The sequence below is a fragment of the Bufo bufo genome, chromosome 1 (assembly GCF_905171765.1).
Source record: "Bufo bufo chromosome 1, aBufBuf1.1, whole genome shotgun sequence".
NCBI classification, from domain to species: Eukaryota; Metazoa; Chordata; class Amphibia; order Anura; family Bufonidae; genus Bufo; species Bufo bufo.
This window is the reverse complement of record NC_053389.1, coordinates 146925661-146938087: the sequence shown is the minus strand read 5'-3', so window position 1 is coordinate 146938087 and position 12427 is coordinate 146925661. Positions and strand designations below refer to the sequence as shown.

Genomic DNA, 12427 nt, shown 5'->3' with positions numbered 1-12427 from the left:
CAGGAGGAAGCACCAAAGATGGATTAGGCCACATATTTCTGATGTATATTGCAAGATAGGGGTTTCATGTGTGACCTGGGCTGGAAAGGACTCTAGCCTTTTCCTGACCCCTCTAACGGTTCTGGTCTGTATAAAGCAGGTATTAGACATCTTCACATTTTATTATAGGGGTCTCTGTGAAGTGGTTCCATCTTAATGATTTTATGGCTACAATCTCCTGACCCGGCTTTGGAAAGGAAACATGGACGAGGTCATGACCCAATCCTGGAATGTAAATGGAGGGGTTGCTTACTTTTAACAATAATTTTGATATCTGGATACCTCTATCCCTTTAGTACCATTAATAACCACCCTCTATTTTTATATATTTTCACTGAGCCAATTACTTACCCACAAATACATTTTCCCCCAGTCCAAGCATTCTCATTTTATGTACTAACCTTTAATGTGGCACAGAATCAAATGCTTGGAGAAGTCAAGATATATGACATGCATTGACTCACCCCAGTCAAGGTCTAGAACTTACCTGCTTATGGAAACTGATTTTAAATTAGTTTGACAGGACCGATGAAGCCATGCTGATATGGAGTTATACGCTTATTTTAATTAAGGTACTCCCAGACAGCATCTCTTAGAAAACCTTAATTTTACCCACGACAGATGTTAGACAGCCTATAGTTTCTGGGCTCTGTTTTTGAACCATTTTTGAATACTGGCACCACATTTGCTAAGCATCAATCCTGTGGAAAGTTCCCTATCAATATAGAGTCCTTAAATATCAGAAATAAGGGTCTTTCTATGACATTACTTAATTCTCTTAGGATACAGGGGTGTATGCCATCTGGTCCCGGCGATTTGTCTATTTTAATCTTTTTAAGACGCTGCACTTCTTCCCTGGGTCAAACAGACCACTTTTAATGGGGAATTTACTTTCACACTCTGCATTTCATTTGACAGTTTATTTTTCTCTGTTAATACAGTGGAGAAAAAAATAATATTTAATAGTTTTGCTTTCCCCTCATGGCTTTCTATAGCTCCTCCCTCATGACGCTGTAAAGGGCTAACATTTCCTATCAAAGCAGCAGGTGGGCCGGCATTGTCTGAATGATGTCACTCAGTCACACACTTCATTAGGAGTGTGACTAAGTGACATGACATTGCTGGCCTGTGCACCGCTTTGAAAGTGAATATTGCTATAGGTAAGTCAAGCAAACCAGTGCCACTTCTAGAGACTGAATTGAACAGACTTTAGATGTGCTGCTCTGACTGGGGCCTGGTCTGAAGTAAAGTACAGTTCAATTTTTGCCTCAGGCTAGGTGCACCCCTGCCCCTTGCCACAAAGTACTGAGGAAATTTAAGATTACACTCCCAAGTTATCACTTTTCCATGAGCCCATGACATCACCCTTGAGAGACCACCTCCATCCACGACAGGAAACAGGAACTTTCGTGGTGAGCTCTTAAGGAGGGGCTCTGCCCCTATACCACCAGTTAATTGCGAGAACTTGTCCTAAAAACACATCTAACACAAACTCTTTTTTTTTTTAACATTATGATCTAATCTATAGTGACAAAAAAAAAGTACAGTACTTCCAGGTAGCAGCCCTACAAATTTGTTCTAGAGATTCATTAGTCCTCTCTGCCCAAGAGGTAGAAATGGATCTGGTTGAGTTAGCACCAAATCCCAAAGAGGAAGTTTCCCCCGCTGAGGAATAGGCAAAAGTGATAGCCCCCACTATCCATCTTTTATAACCTCTGTTTTTTCCTCCAAATTGTACAAAAAAGGATTTTCTCCATTGACTAGTGACTTTCAAATATTAAGACAGGCATCTTTTAACGTCTAGACAATGGAGCATCCTCTCTTCCTTGTTCTTTGGGGACTGACACAAGGATGGAAGAATAATGTCTTGGGTTCTATGAAACAGGGAGACCACTTTAGGTAGAAAAGAAGGATCTGGTTTAATGTGCACTCTGTCCTCCAGGATGTTAGTATAAGGCCTCATGCACACGACCGTTCCGTTTTTTGCTGTCCGCAAACCGCGGATCCGCAAAAAATGGAAGCCGTCCGTGTGCCTTCCGCAATTTGCGGAATGAAGCGGGCGGCCCATTGTAGAAATGTCTATTCTTGTCCGCAAAACGGACAAGAATAGGGCATGCTATATTTTTTTTGCGGGGCCACGGAACAACGGATGCGGATAGCACACGGAGTGCTGTCCGCATCTTTTGCGGCCCCATTGAAGTGAATGGGTCCACACCCGAGACACAAAAAATGCGGCTCGGATGAGGACCATAACAATGGCCATATGCATGAGGCCTAAGGAGGAGAGGCTGAAAAGGTAGAAATCTCACCCACGCACCTGGCAGAGGTAATCGCCACCAGAAACGCGGTTTTAAAAGACAAAGTTTTAATAGATAAATCCTGCAGTGGTTCCAAAGGAGGCTCCATAATTCTAGACAAAACTAGATTAAGATCCCACGGGGGAACTGAGGATCTGATCACAGTTTTAATCCTACTAATTGCTTTAAAGAATCACCTAATCCATGGATGATGTCACGATGCGGTATTCTGGGAAGCGTCACTAGGCGCTCGGCTGCATCATAACTCAGGAGTCATGTGACGCTGCCCACGTCACATGATTCCACCAGCGCTCTATTTAAACAGGCAATCTGCTGGCCACAGATTGCCTGTTATTGAGGTCCTTCCTGCATGATACTCACCTGGTTTGTTTGTTCCTGCTTGGCTTCCGATTTCCCATCCGTCTCATCCTCTGGTCTTGGCGTGCTCTCCTGGTTTGACTTCGGCTTGTCCTGACTATTCTCTGCTTGCTCCTCCGGTACCTTTTCTGCTCTCTTGGTTTTGACGCGGCTTGTTTGACCTTTCTGTTTATGTGTTGTTTGTCTTCCCTGCACTATCCTAGCTAAGGGTTTGTCGACCAGTTGTCCCTTGTCGCTAGGACTTGTGAGGCAAGTAGGCAGGGACAGGGGTGAGGGTGGAGTTCAGTGGTCACTACCCGACCCCCTGTGTGTGTGACAGATGATTGGCATTAGGGAAATAAAAAAAAAGCACTAAAGGGCAGAAACTTGTACCTTAAGAGTGCTAGGTCTTAGGTTTTTATTGAGACCCTTTTGTAAAAAATCTAAAATTTCAGACTCAAGGGATCTGCCAGGTTTTTAGAGAAGTTTAAGAATGTCTTCCATATTCTGAGGTAAATGGTAGAGGTTACTTTTTTCCTACATGATAATAGGGTAGATACAACTTCCTTAGATAGACCCCTGCGTTCTAGGATTTCCCCTTCAAATACCAGGCTCTTAGATGAAGGTTTCTTACTTCCGGATGGAAGACAGGACCCTGAAGCAACAGATCCTGCCTGTCCAGAAGAATCCAGGGATCTGTTAGAGAAAGCTTTCTCAACCAGCTGAACCATGTTCTCCTTGGCCAGAAGGGGGCGATCAAAATGAGCCTCGTCTGTTCCTGTCTCAGCTTCTGTAATACTCTCGGAAGAAGTCTTAGAGGAGGAAAGGAATACAGAAGTTAATTCGGCCACGGAAGGGAGGAGGCGTCTATCCCTGGATTTAGGGAAAAGAATAGGTTGCATTTTTTGTTCTGGCTGGTTGCAAAGAGGTTTACTTGAGGATGGCCCCAGAGCTGAATTATCTGGCTGAAGACTTCTTGGTTTAAACACCATTCTCCCTGATCTAGAAGGTTTCTGCTTAGATAGTCTGCCACCTTGTTTTCTGTTCCCTTTAAGTGTACTGCTTTAATGAAAGGAACATAAGGAATAATCAGGGGGGAAATATCTGTGGCTAAGGACATAAGATTTTTTGATCTGGTCCCTCCTTGCCTGTTTAGGTAGGATACCACCGTGGTGCTGTCTGAGAAGATCTTTATTCCCTTTCCTTGTATTGTGGGTAGGAATTCTCTTAAGGCAAATAGAACCGGTCTGAGCTCTCTCATATTCTGGGAGTCCTGACTCTCCATTGAGCTCCATACTCCCTGTCGAACCCCCCACTGACAATAGGCCCCCCACTCAGTTGGACTGGCATCTGTGGTGATGGTTATCTGCTCCTGTAGATCCCAAGAGAGGCCCTAAGACAGATTTGAAGGTTCCAGCCACCAGGTTAAGGATTGTATCACCTGAGGGGCGGGAGGAAGCGGGGCATCCAATGGGGATAGTGATCCCTGCCACTCTTTTAGCAATTGCCATTGAAGTGTTCTGGAGTGAAACAGGGCCCAATTGACCGCGGGTAACGTGGAGGTCATTTTGCCTAATACTGCCATTCCCTATCTGATGGTTAGATCTTTTGAGGCTACCAGGGACCGCACATCCTCTTTTAATCAGGATATCTTGTGCTGAGGAAGGATACAACGTAGGTTCACTGAATCCAGAACCAGACCTAGAAATACACAACTTTGGGAAGCGGTTAGTTTTGACTTTCCCCAGTTTATCTGCCATCCTAGTTTTGTCAAAATTTCTAATACTTCTAGAAGATGAGCGGCTAAAAGGTTTTTGGATTCTGCCACCACTAGAAGATCGTCCAAATAAGGAATAACCAGAATGTCTCTTTCCCTTATGTGGGCCATAACCTCTGCCATCAACTCTGTAAAGAGTCTGGGGGCCTGAGATATTCCAAATGGAAGTGCTCTGTGTTGTAAATGATGAATTTGGCCTTCCATGGAAACTCCAACTCTGAGATATTTTTGGAAATCTGCATGAAATGGGATGTGCTAATAGGCATATTTTATGTCTATGGTGGCCATGACACAGTCTTTGAATAAATGTTTTATTGCAGACTCCAGATTCAATTCTGAATTTTTTGCATTTTAGGAATTGATTTAAGTCTCTCAGGTTTAAAATCATTCTGAATGATCCGTCTAGCTTGGGTACAAGGAAAAGGGACGAATAAAACCCCCTCCCGGAACAGGAACCAGAACCTTTTTCTTTAGAAGGCAAAAAAATTCTTGTTTTAGTGCTAGGTTTCTTGTAGAATTTTGAATAAGATTTGTAATTTTTAATCTTTCCGGTGGGGGAGAGACGAACTCTAGACGGAACCAGTCTTTTATAATAACAATAGTCCACGGGCTTGACGAGATTTTTTCCGAAGCCCGAGAAAAGAGAGAAAGTCTTCCCCCCACGGGACATAAACCGTCATTGTTCACCAGCCTTGGGTCCTGAAGTGGACTGAAAATTGAAGAGGAATCAATTATCCTTCCTACCAGACCATCCCTTAAGCCAAATAGCACTTCTTGCAGAATTAGACAGAGCTGCTGACCTCGCATTTAATTTAAATGCATCCGCAGAAGCATCCGGGATGAAGTCCACTGCTTTAAAGTGGGTAGGAAACACTGCTAGTAATTGGTCTCTGAAGGTTTTATTCTGGATATGGGACTCCAGTTCTTGTAGCCATAACTTTAATGACCTGGCAGTAGAGGTAGTGGCAATATTCGTTTTAAATGCCTGGGTTGAGGCTTCCCATGCTTTTTTAAGGTAAACTTCTGCTCGTTTATCCATAGGATCCTTTAAAGCACAGAGATCCTCAAATGGCAAAGCAGATTTTCTAGACATCTTGGCGATTGGGGTGTCCAATTTAGGAGGCCTATCCCAGCAGGAGGACTCAGCCTCATCAAAAGGGTATTTTCTTTTAACATTTTTGGGAATAAAAAATTTCCATTCTTTTTGAATTAAAAATGTTATGTTTTTATTTAATGGAAAAGCTATTGATCTTTTGTGCCCCAGATCACCAAACATTATATCTTGGACCGACTTCTGTTGTTTAGATTCATCCACTTTCATAGTGGCTCTAATAGCCTTCAGCAGCGATTCCGTCTCCTCAGGGGAAAATAAAGGTCTACCCGTGGTTTCTTCATACGAAGACGAGTTTGAAACTGTAACGGGTTCACTTGTCTGGGTACAGTGCTTGCACTGTGCCTTTAAAAATTCTCCTCCAACCTGGATGGCTCTCTGTGTTTCTTCTTCCTTGGTTAGATCTCTCAGGACGAGCCAGTCTGGATCCCTGCTGTAATGATTCAAATAAGCGCACACTACTTCCTTTGTTCTTTGAATCAGGCAAAATGCTCCACTTTTATTAAAAACCACACATCTTATATACCCCTGAACATAGCAGGGCACAAACAGATAAAACATTGTAGCCATTCCCAGGGGCCTCTGAGTCTAACAGATAAGGTAGTTAGAAATCTGAAGCATACCTATCTCTCAGATATGTGAGGCCGCTGGGGGGTGGGGAATACATAGAAATACAACACATTTCCCTTTAGGTGGACAAGTAACATGGTCCTCGGACAGGGGAACACATAGGAGAACACAGGGCAAGTCAATGGGGGGGGGGGGGGGGGCAAAGGGCAACCAACAAAGTCTTAAAGTCACAGCGCTCCGTGACATAACTTCCCCTTACTTGGAGCGCTAGTCCGGGGTTGCCTTGACGGGTAACCTTGTGACTGGTCACTAGGGGGTCTTGTGCCAGGGGTACAGGGTTATTTATACATACAATTGCTGGGACAGGCCATCAGCATTCTTATTGTCTCTCCCAGGCCGGTACTGTACTGAAAAGTTTAAAGGTTGGAGGGCAAGGCTCCAGGGTAGCAAACGTCTATTATATCCAGCCACCCGATTGAGCCAGACCAGGGAGTTGTGGTCTGTTAGGACGGTAAACTCTTTAGAGGTAAGGCTGGAAGCGCTTGAGGGCCCATACGAGGGCTAGGCATTCTCTTTCTCTATGGCGGCGTACCCTACCTCTCGGTCCAGCAGCTTCCAACTTTGGTAGGCCATCGGATGTTCTTCCCCCTGGTCGTTGACTTGGCTCAGCACCTCCCCGAGTCCATACATGGAGTCTAGGGACAGCTGTGTGGCCCTTAGCGTCACCGGGGGTAGATCAGTAGAGTAGGCCTCCATTCCAGACTATCTGGTCAGCAGGAGTCCCGGGCGGTCCGGTCTGGAGACGGAGTAATGTAATTAAACTGGACTGGAGGGGCCCCCCCGCCGGCGGCCGCTCTGCCTGCGCTGCTTGTCTCTTTAAGAGATTCGAGACTGGAGCGACATGCACGGCACAGGCAGGCACGTCTCGCATCTGGCGGACGTTGCCACAGGCTCCGCCCCCCAGAGCAGAGAACTTGGTCTTGAAGAAGGAGCAAGTGCCATTGGCAGCCAGCCACAGCCCAGTCTGACTCTGCCAGCGCCAGGGAAGGCCCGCCGCCTGCCGCCCGCCGACCACAGAAGGCAGCCAGCCAAGTTCCACTGACTTCCTAGTAGTATACAGTCTACAGAACACAGTCACAGACCAGTTACAGTTACTGTCTGGTAGGTTGGTTATATTGTTGTTAATTAAACTGGATCGGATCCATGATCCATCCATTCCCAGTTTCCCACTCACTTACTTAGTCCCAGGCACCATCTCACCCGTCCGGCCCGTCCCAGTGTACTACTAGCCCGCCCTGCGGCCCTGGTTCTGTTTGTGTTTGGAGTCAGTTGGACTGGAGAAATGTGCATTTGGGGTAGGGGCAGTTACTGGTACTACTAGTAAGGCAGTAAATGTCCCCCTCCCCCCCCAAATGCACATTTCTCCAGTCCAACTGTCCAAACAGAACCAGGGCGGGCTAGTATACTGGCACTGGGACGGGTGAGATGGTGCCTGGGATGGATCCGATCCAGTTTAATCAACCAACCTACCAGTAACTGGTTGGTTGATTAAACTGGATCGGATCCATCCCAGGCACCATCTCACCCGTGCCAGTGTACTAGCCCGCCCTGGTTCTGTTTGGAGTCAGTTGGACTGGAGAAATGTGCATTTGGGGGGGGGGGGGGGGGAGGGGGGCCAGTTACTGGTAGGTTGGTTGATTAAACTGGATCGGATCCATCCCAGGCACCATCTCATCCATCCCAGTGCAAGCAGTGTACTAGCCCGTCCTGGTTCTGTTTGGACTGGAGAAATGTGCATTTAGGGGGGGGAGGGAATGAGAGATGTGCTGCTGCCAAGTGACGTTAAAGTCAGCAAGTGTCATGTGGGGGGGGGGGGCCTTATTGTTTTCCGCCCCAGGGCCCCATTTCACCTAGAACCGGCCCTGTGTGAGAGGACTGGAACATGTCTCTGGGGTGCCAGTGGCTGTGCTCGGGAACGAGGAAAAGTAGGTCCCGAAGGCGGGGGGCAACCAACAAAGTCTTAAAGTCACGGCGCTCCTTGACAGAAACTTCTAGGATTTCTCCTTGCTCATTCCAGTCTAAAAAATCCGAATCAGATACCATGCTAGAGTGACCCTGTTTGCCCAAGGCTGAGGAAGGGAAGCACTTCTTAAACATTTTCATTGGATCAGAAACTTCAGATTTGACAATATCCTTAATGCTGTGAAGCAGAGATGGGAATTCCTCTTCTACCACCTTGTTCACACAATTCTGACATAATAACTTAGACCAGGAAGGGGCGAGTTTTTTCTTGCATACAGCACACTCTTTCCCTCTGTTTTTTGTGGTTGCTTTCCTAGGGCCCTCTTTGATACTGTAAAAATAAAATAAGAGAACAAGCCCTTATTAGAACTTGACAGAGGAAAATAAAAGTTGTGGATTGCCCCCCTTACCCCACCAGGAGTACCGGTCTGGCGTCATGACCCTCCTTGACATCAGCGCACTGACTACTCTCATCCTCCATAATACTAGACAGGGATAGAGCGTCTTCCATAAGGGATACACCGAAGATTTTAGGCTGGCTGAGCTTCTTCTGACCATGCACTGAAGGGTTTTAAATACCCTAGGTCGGGTCCCTGCCGGTACTCCCATGCGGCCTTAGTAGGAGATGTCCCCCCCCTACTTCCGGAACGCTGTTTCCACGTGCGTTCCAAATACCGGAAGTTGCGCCACACAACTTCTGGTTCGCGCACAGAGCATGCAGGACAAACTCTGTAAGCTGCCCAGGCAGGGGGGGGGGGGGGGGGGACAGGCAGAGAAAGGCCCCAGACCTCCTGAACACTGCCAGGAGGATCCGTTGTGTCAGTATCACCTCGCGGTTATGCTGGGACTGCCCAGGAAAACCGACCCGATGAAGCATCCAGGACCCGGAAGGAAAAGACCTCAGAATTTGCAGGCGGCTCCTAGTGGAGACTTACGCCGCACCAGGTAACCCCTATCATGATGTGTCTCACGGGCTCCTGCAGCCTAAATCTAGCTCTCCACAAAAAAAACTTCCTATCCATAGGACAGAAAACAGGAACTGGTGGTATAGGGGCAGAGCCCCTCCTTAAGAGCTCTCCACGAAAGTTCCTGTGTCCTGTCGTGGATGGAGGCGGTCTTTCAAGGGTGCTGTCATGGGTGTAAGGGGGGGCCCAAGCTGAACTCTTGCACCAGGGCCCATAAGCTATTAGCTATGCCCCTGAAGGGCATGCCAACTACCAATAGGCAGAAGCCCCAGAAAGGTTCAGGGTGTGCACCAAGGGAAGAAAGAGTGCGCCCTCCATTCACTGCATGGACCAGGGAGAGCCAGGGTGAGGACTGCCACTGTAAACTGGCATTACTACTGCCACCATCATAGCCACTACCACTCCTCCCATCCTTACCTCCCCTACGGGTCACTGCATATACAAATTCCATGTCATAATCTCACACATATCGTATTGTATGTTGGTGCTTGACCCGAATTTACCGGCAGCTGCATAGTTTCAGTGAGTAGCTTATCGGGAACTACACTAAGAATGTGCTCTGGGTTATGTGTGATGTTATCTGGGCAGGAGCTGCATGGACCAGCATACAGCACAAAAATGTTTTCTTAGCTTCTTTTTCTCTTCTCAAATAAAATGAGAAAGCCAGTGAAGTTGAAGATTTATCTTGGCTGCATGTCTTGAAATGTAATCTATGGACACTGATGAAATGGCCTCAATTTATAAGCGCAGAAAAATTCATTTGATAAATTCAAAATTTTTGCTATTTGATACGGTGTCCTCAGGGACTCTTGTAATTTTCCAGTTTTGCGCTCTGTTTAATCTTCATTTTAGACCTGACAGAATCTGTCCAGAAGCTGCCAGAATTCATAGCTTCTCCTCAGCTACTTGAGGCACAATATGACCCGTAACCCCTTCACAAGCATGAGCCTATAGATAAGGAACACATGCTACGTTATTGTGACAAGATGGCTTTACCGCTGACACTGATCACAACTGCAGAGCATTAGCCACCTAAAATAAAAATAAAACAAAAACACTAAAGTCCTTGTGAGTTGTATTCTTTTTTTTAAATTCTTGGAGTTTTGGAGAAAGCTTGGTGACAGCCAATGTGATTGCCATTACTGCTCCATAGGGACTGCTACACACCATATGAATAAATCATATTTCGCACTCATCAATCTATCATGGCAACTACCACTGCTCAAAAAAATAAAGGGAACACAAAAATAACACATCCTAGATCTGAATTAATTAAATATTCTTCTGAAATACTTTGTTCTTTACATAGTTGAATGTGCTGACAACAAAATCACACAAAAATAAAAAAATGGAAATCAAATTTTTCAACCCATGGAGGTCTGGATTTGGAGTCACACTCAAAATTAAAGTGGAAAAACATACTACAGGCTGATCCAACTTTGATGTAATGTCCTTAAAACAAGTCAAAATGAGGCTCAGTAGTGTGTGTGGCCTCCACGTGCCTGTATAACCTGCCTACAACGCCTGTGCATGCTCCTGATGAGGTGGCGGACGGTCTCCTGAGGGATCTCCTCCCAGACCTGGACTAAAGCATCTGCCAACTCCTGGACAGTCTGTGGTGCAACGTGACGTTGGTGGATAGAGCGAGACATGATGTCCCAGATGTGGTCAATTGGATTCAGGTCTGGGGAACGGGCGGGCCACTCCATAGCATCAATGCCTTCGTCTTGCAGGAACTGCTGACACACTCCAGCCACATGAGGTCTAGCATTGTCTTGCATTAGGAGGAACCCAGGGCCAACCGCACCAGCATATGGTCTCACAAGGGGTCTGAGGATCTCATCTCGGTACCTAATGGCAGTCAGGCTACCTCTGGCGAGCACATGGAGGGCTGTGCGGCCCTCCAAAGAAATGCCACCCCACACCATTACTGACCCAATGCCAAACCGGTCATGCTGGAGGATGTTGCAGGCAGCAGAACGTTCTCCACGGCGTCTCCAGACTCTGTCACGTCTGTCACATGTGCTCAGTGTGAACCTGCTTTCATCTGTGAAGAGCACAGGGCGCCAGTGGCGAATTTGCCAATCTTGGTGTTCTCTGGCAAATGCCAAACGTCCTGCACGGTGTTGGGCTGTAAGCACAACCCCCACCTGTGGACGTCGGGCCCTCATATCACCCTCATGGAGTCTGTTTCTGACCGTTTGAGCAGACACATGCACATTTGTGGCCTGCTGGAGGTCATTTTGCAGGGCTCTGGCTGTGCTCCTCCTGTTCCTCCTTGCACAAAGGCAGAGGTAGCGGTCCTGCTGCTGGGTTCTTGCCCTCCTACGGCCTCCTCCATGTCTCCTGATGTACTGGCCTGTCTCCTGGTAGCGCCTCCATGCTCTGGACACTACGCTGACAGACACAGCAAACCTTCTTGCCACAGCTCGCATTGATGTGCCATCCTGGATAAGCTGCACTACCTGAGCCACTTGTGTGGGTTGTAGACTCCGTCTCATGCTACCACTAGAGTGAAAGCACCGCCAGCATTCAAAAGTGACCAAAACATCAGCCAGGAAGAATAGGAACTGAGAAGTGGTCTGTGGTTACCACCTGCAGAACCACTTCTTTATTGGGGGTGTCTTGCTAATTGCCTATAATTTCCACCTGTTGTCTATCCCATTTGCACAACAGCATGTGAAATTGATTGTCACTCAGTGTTGCTTCCTAAGTGGACAGTTTGATTTCACAGAAGTGTGATTGACTTGGAGTTACATTGTGTTGTTTAAGTGTTCCCTTTATTTTTTTGAGCAGTGTATATTATCATCCAAATTTTCCATTTTATGCCAAATAAATGGCTGGGCAGCAACCCCTTTAGGAGCTGTAACATTGGTCATCATATTTATATCTCACTCATAAATGACAACCAATATGGTCACCACTATAATTCTAAAGGGGTTCTCACCCAGACAGTTCACTGTTATTTTAGTTTAAAGGAACTTTATGTGAGAACCAGATACCAGTTTCTTTCCAGATTCAAAATATTCAGATGGATGTGTACCACTGTACACACAGGGAAAAGGGTCATAAGCAGCTGCTAGACTCTAGTGGCGCACACATTCTTGGCAGAATCCAAAAAACATTACAAAGAAAATAATCAGTCTCAATCGATCCTTGTATTCCCCAGTTGTAAGTCCTTGCCTAAGATTCTGGTCAAAACTACAGACATATCCATCACCAGTAAGGTAGACTTATACAATCTTCTTTAAAGAGGACCTGTCACCACTCCTGACATGCCTGTTTTAAT

The 12427-nt window shown here is 46.4% G+C and overlaps 1 protein-coding gene across 1 annotated transcript in view; it reads left to right on the top strand.

Moving 5' to 3' along the window:
• Positions 1 to 12427, top strand: part of MASP2 (MBL associated serine protease 2) — a 92693-nt gene that overhangs the window by 55599 nt on the left and 24667 nt on the right. The window lies entirely within an intron of this gene.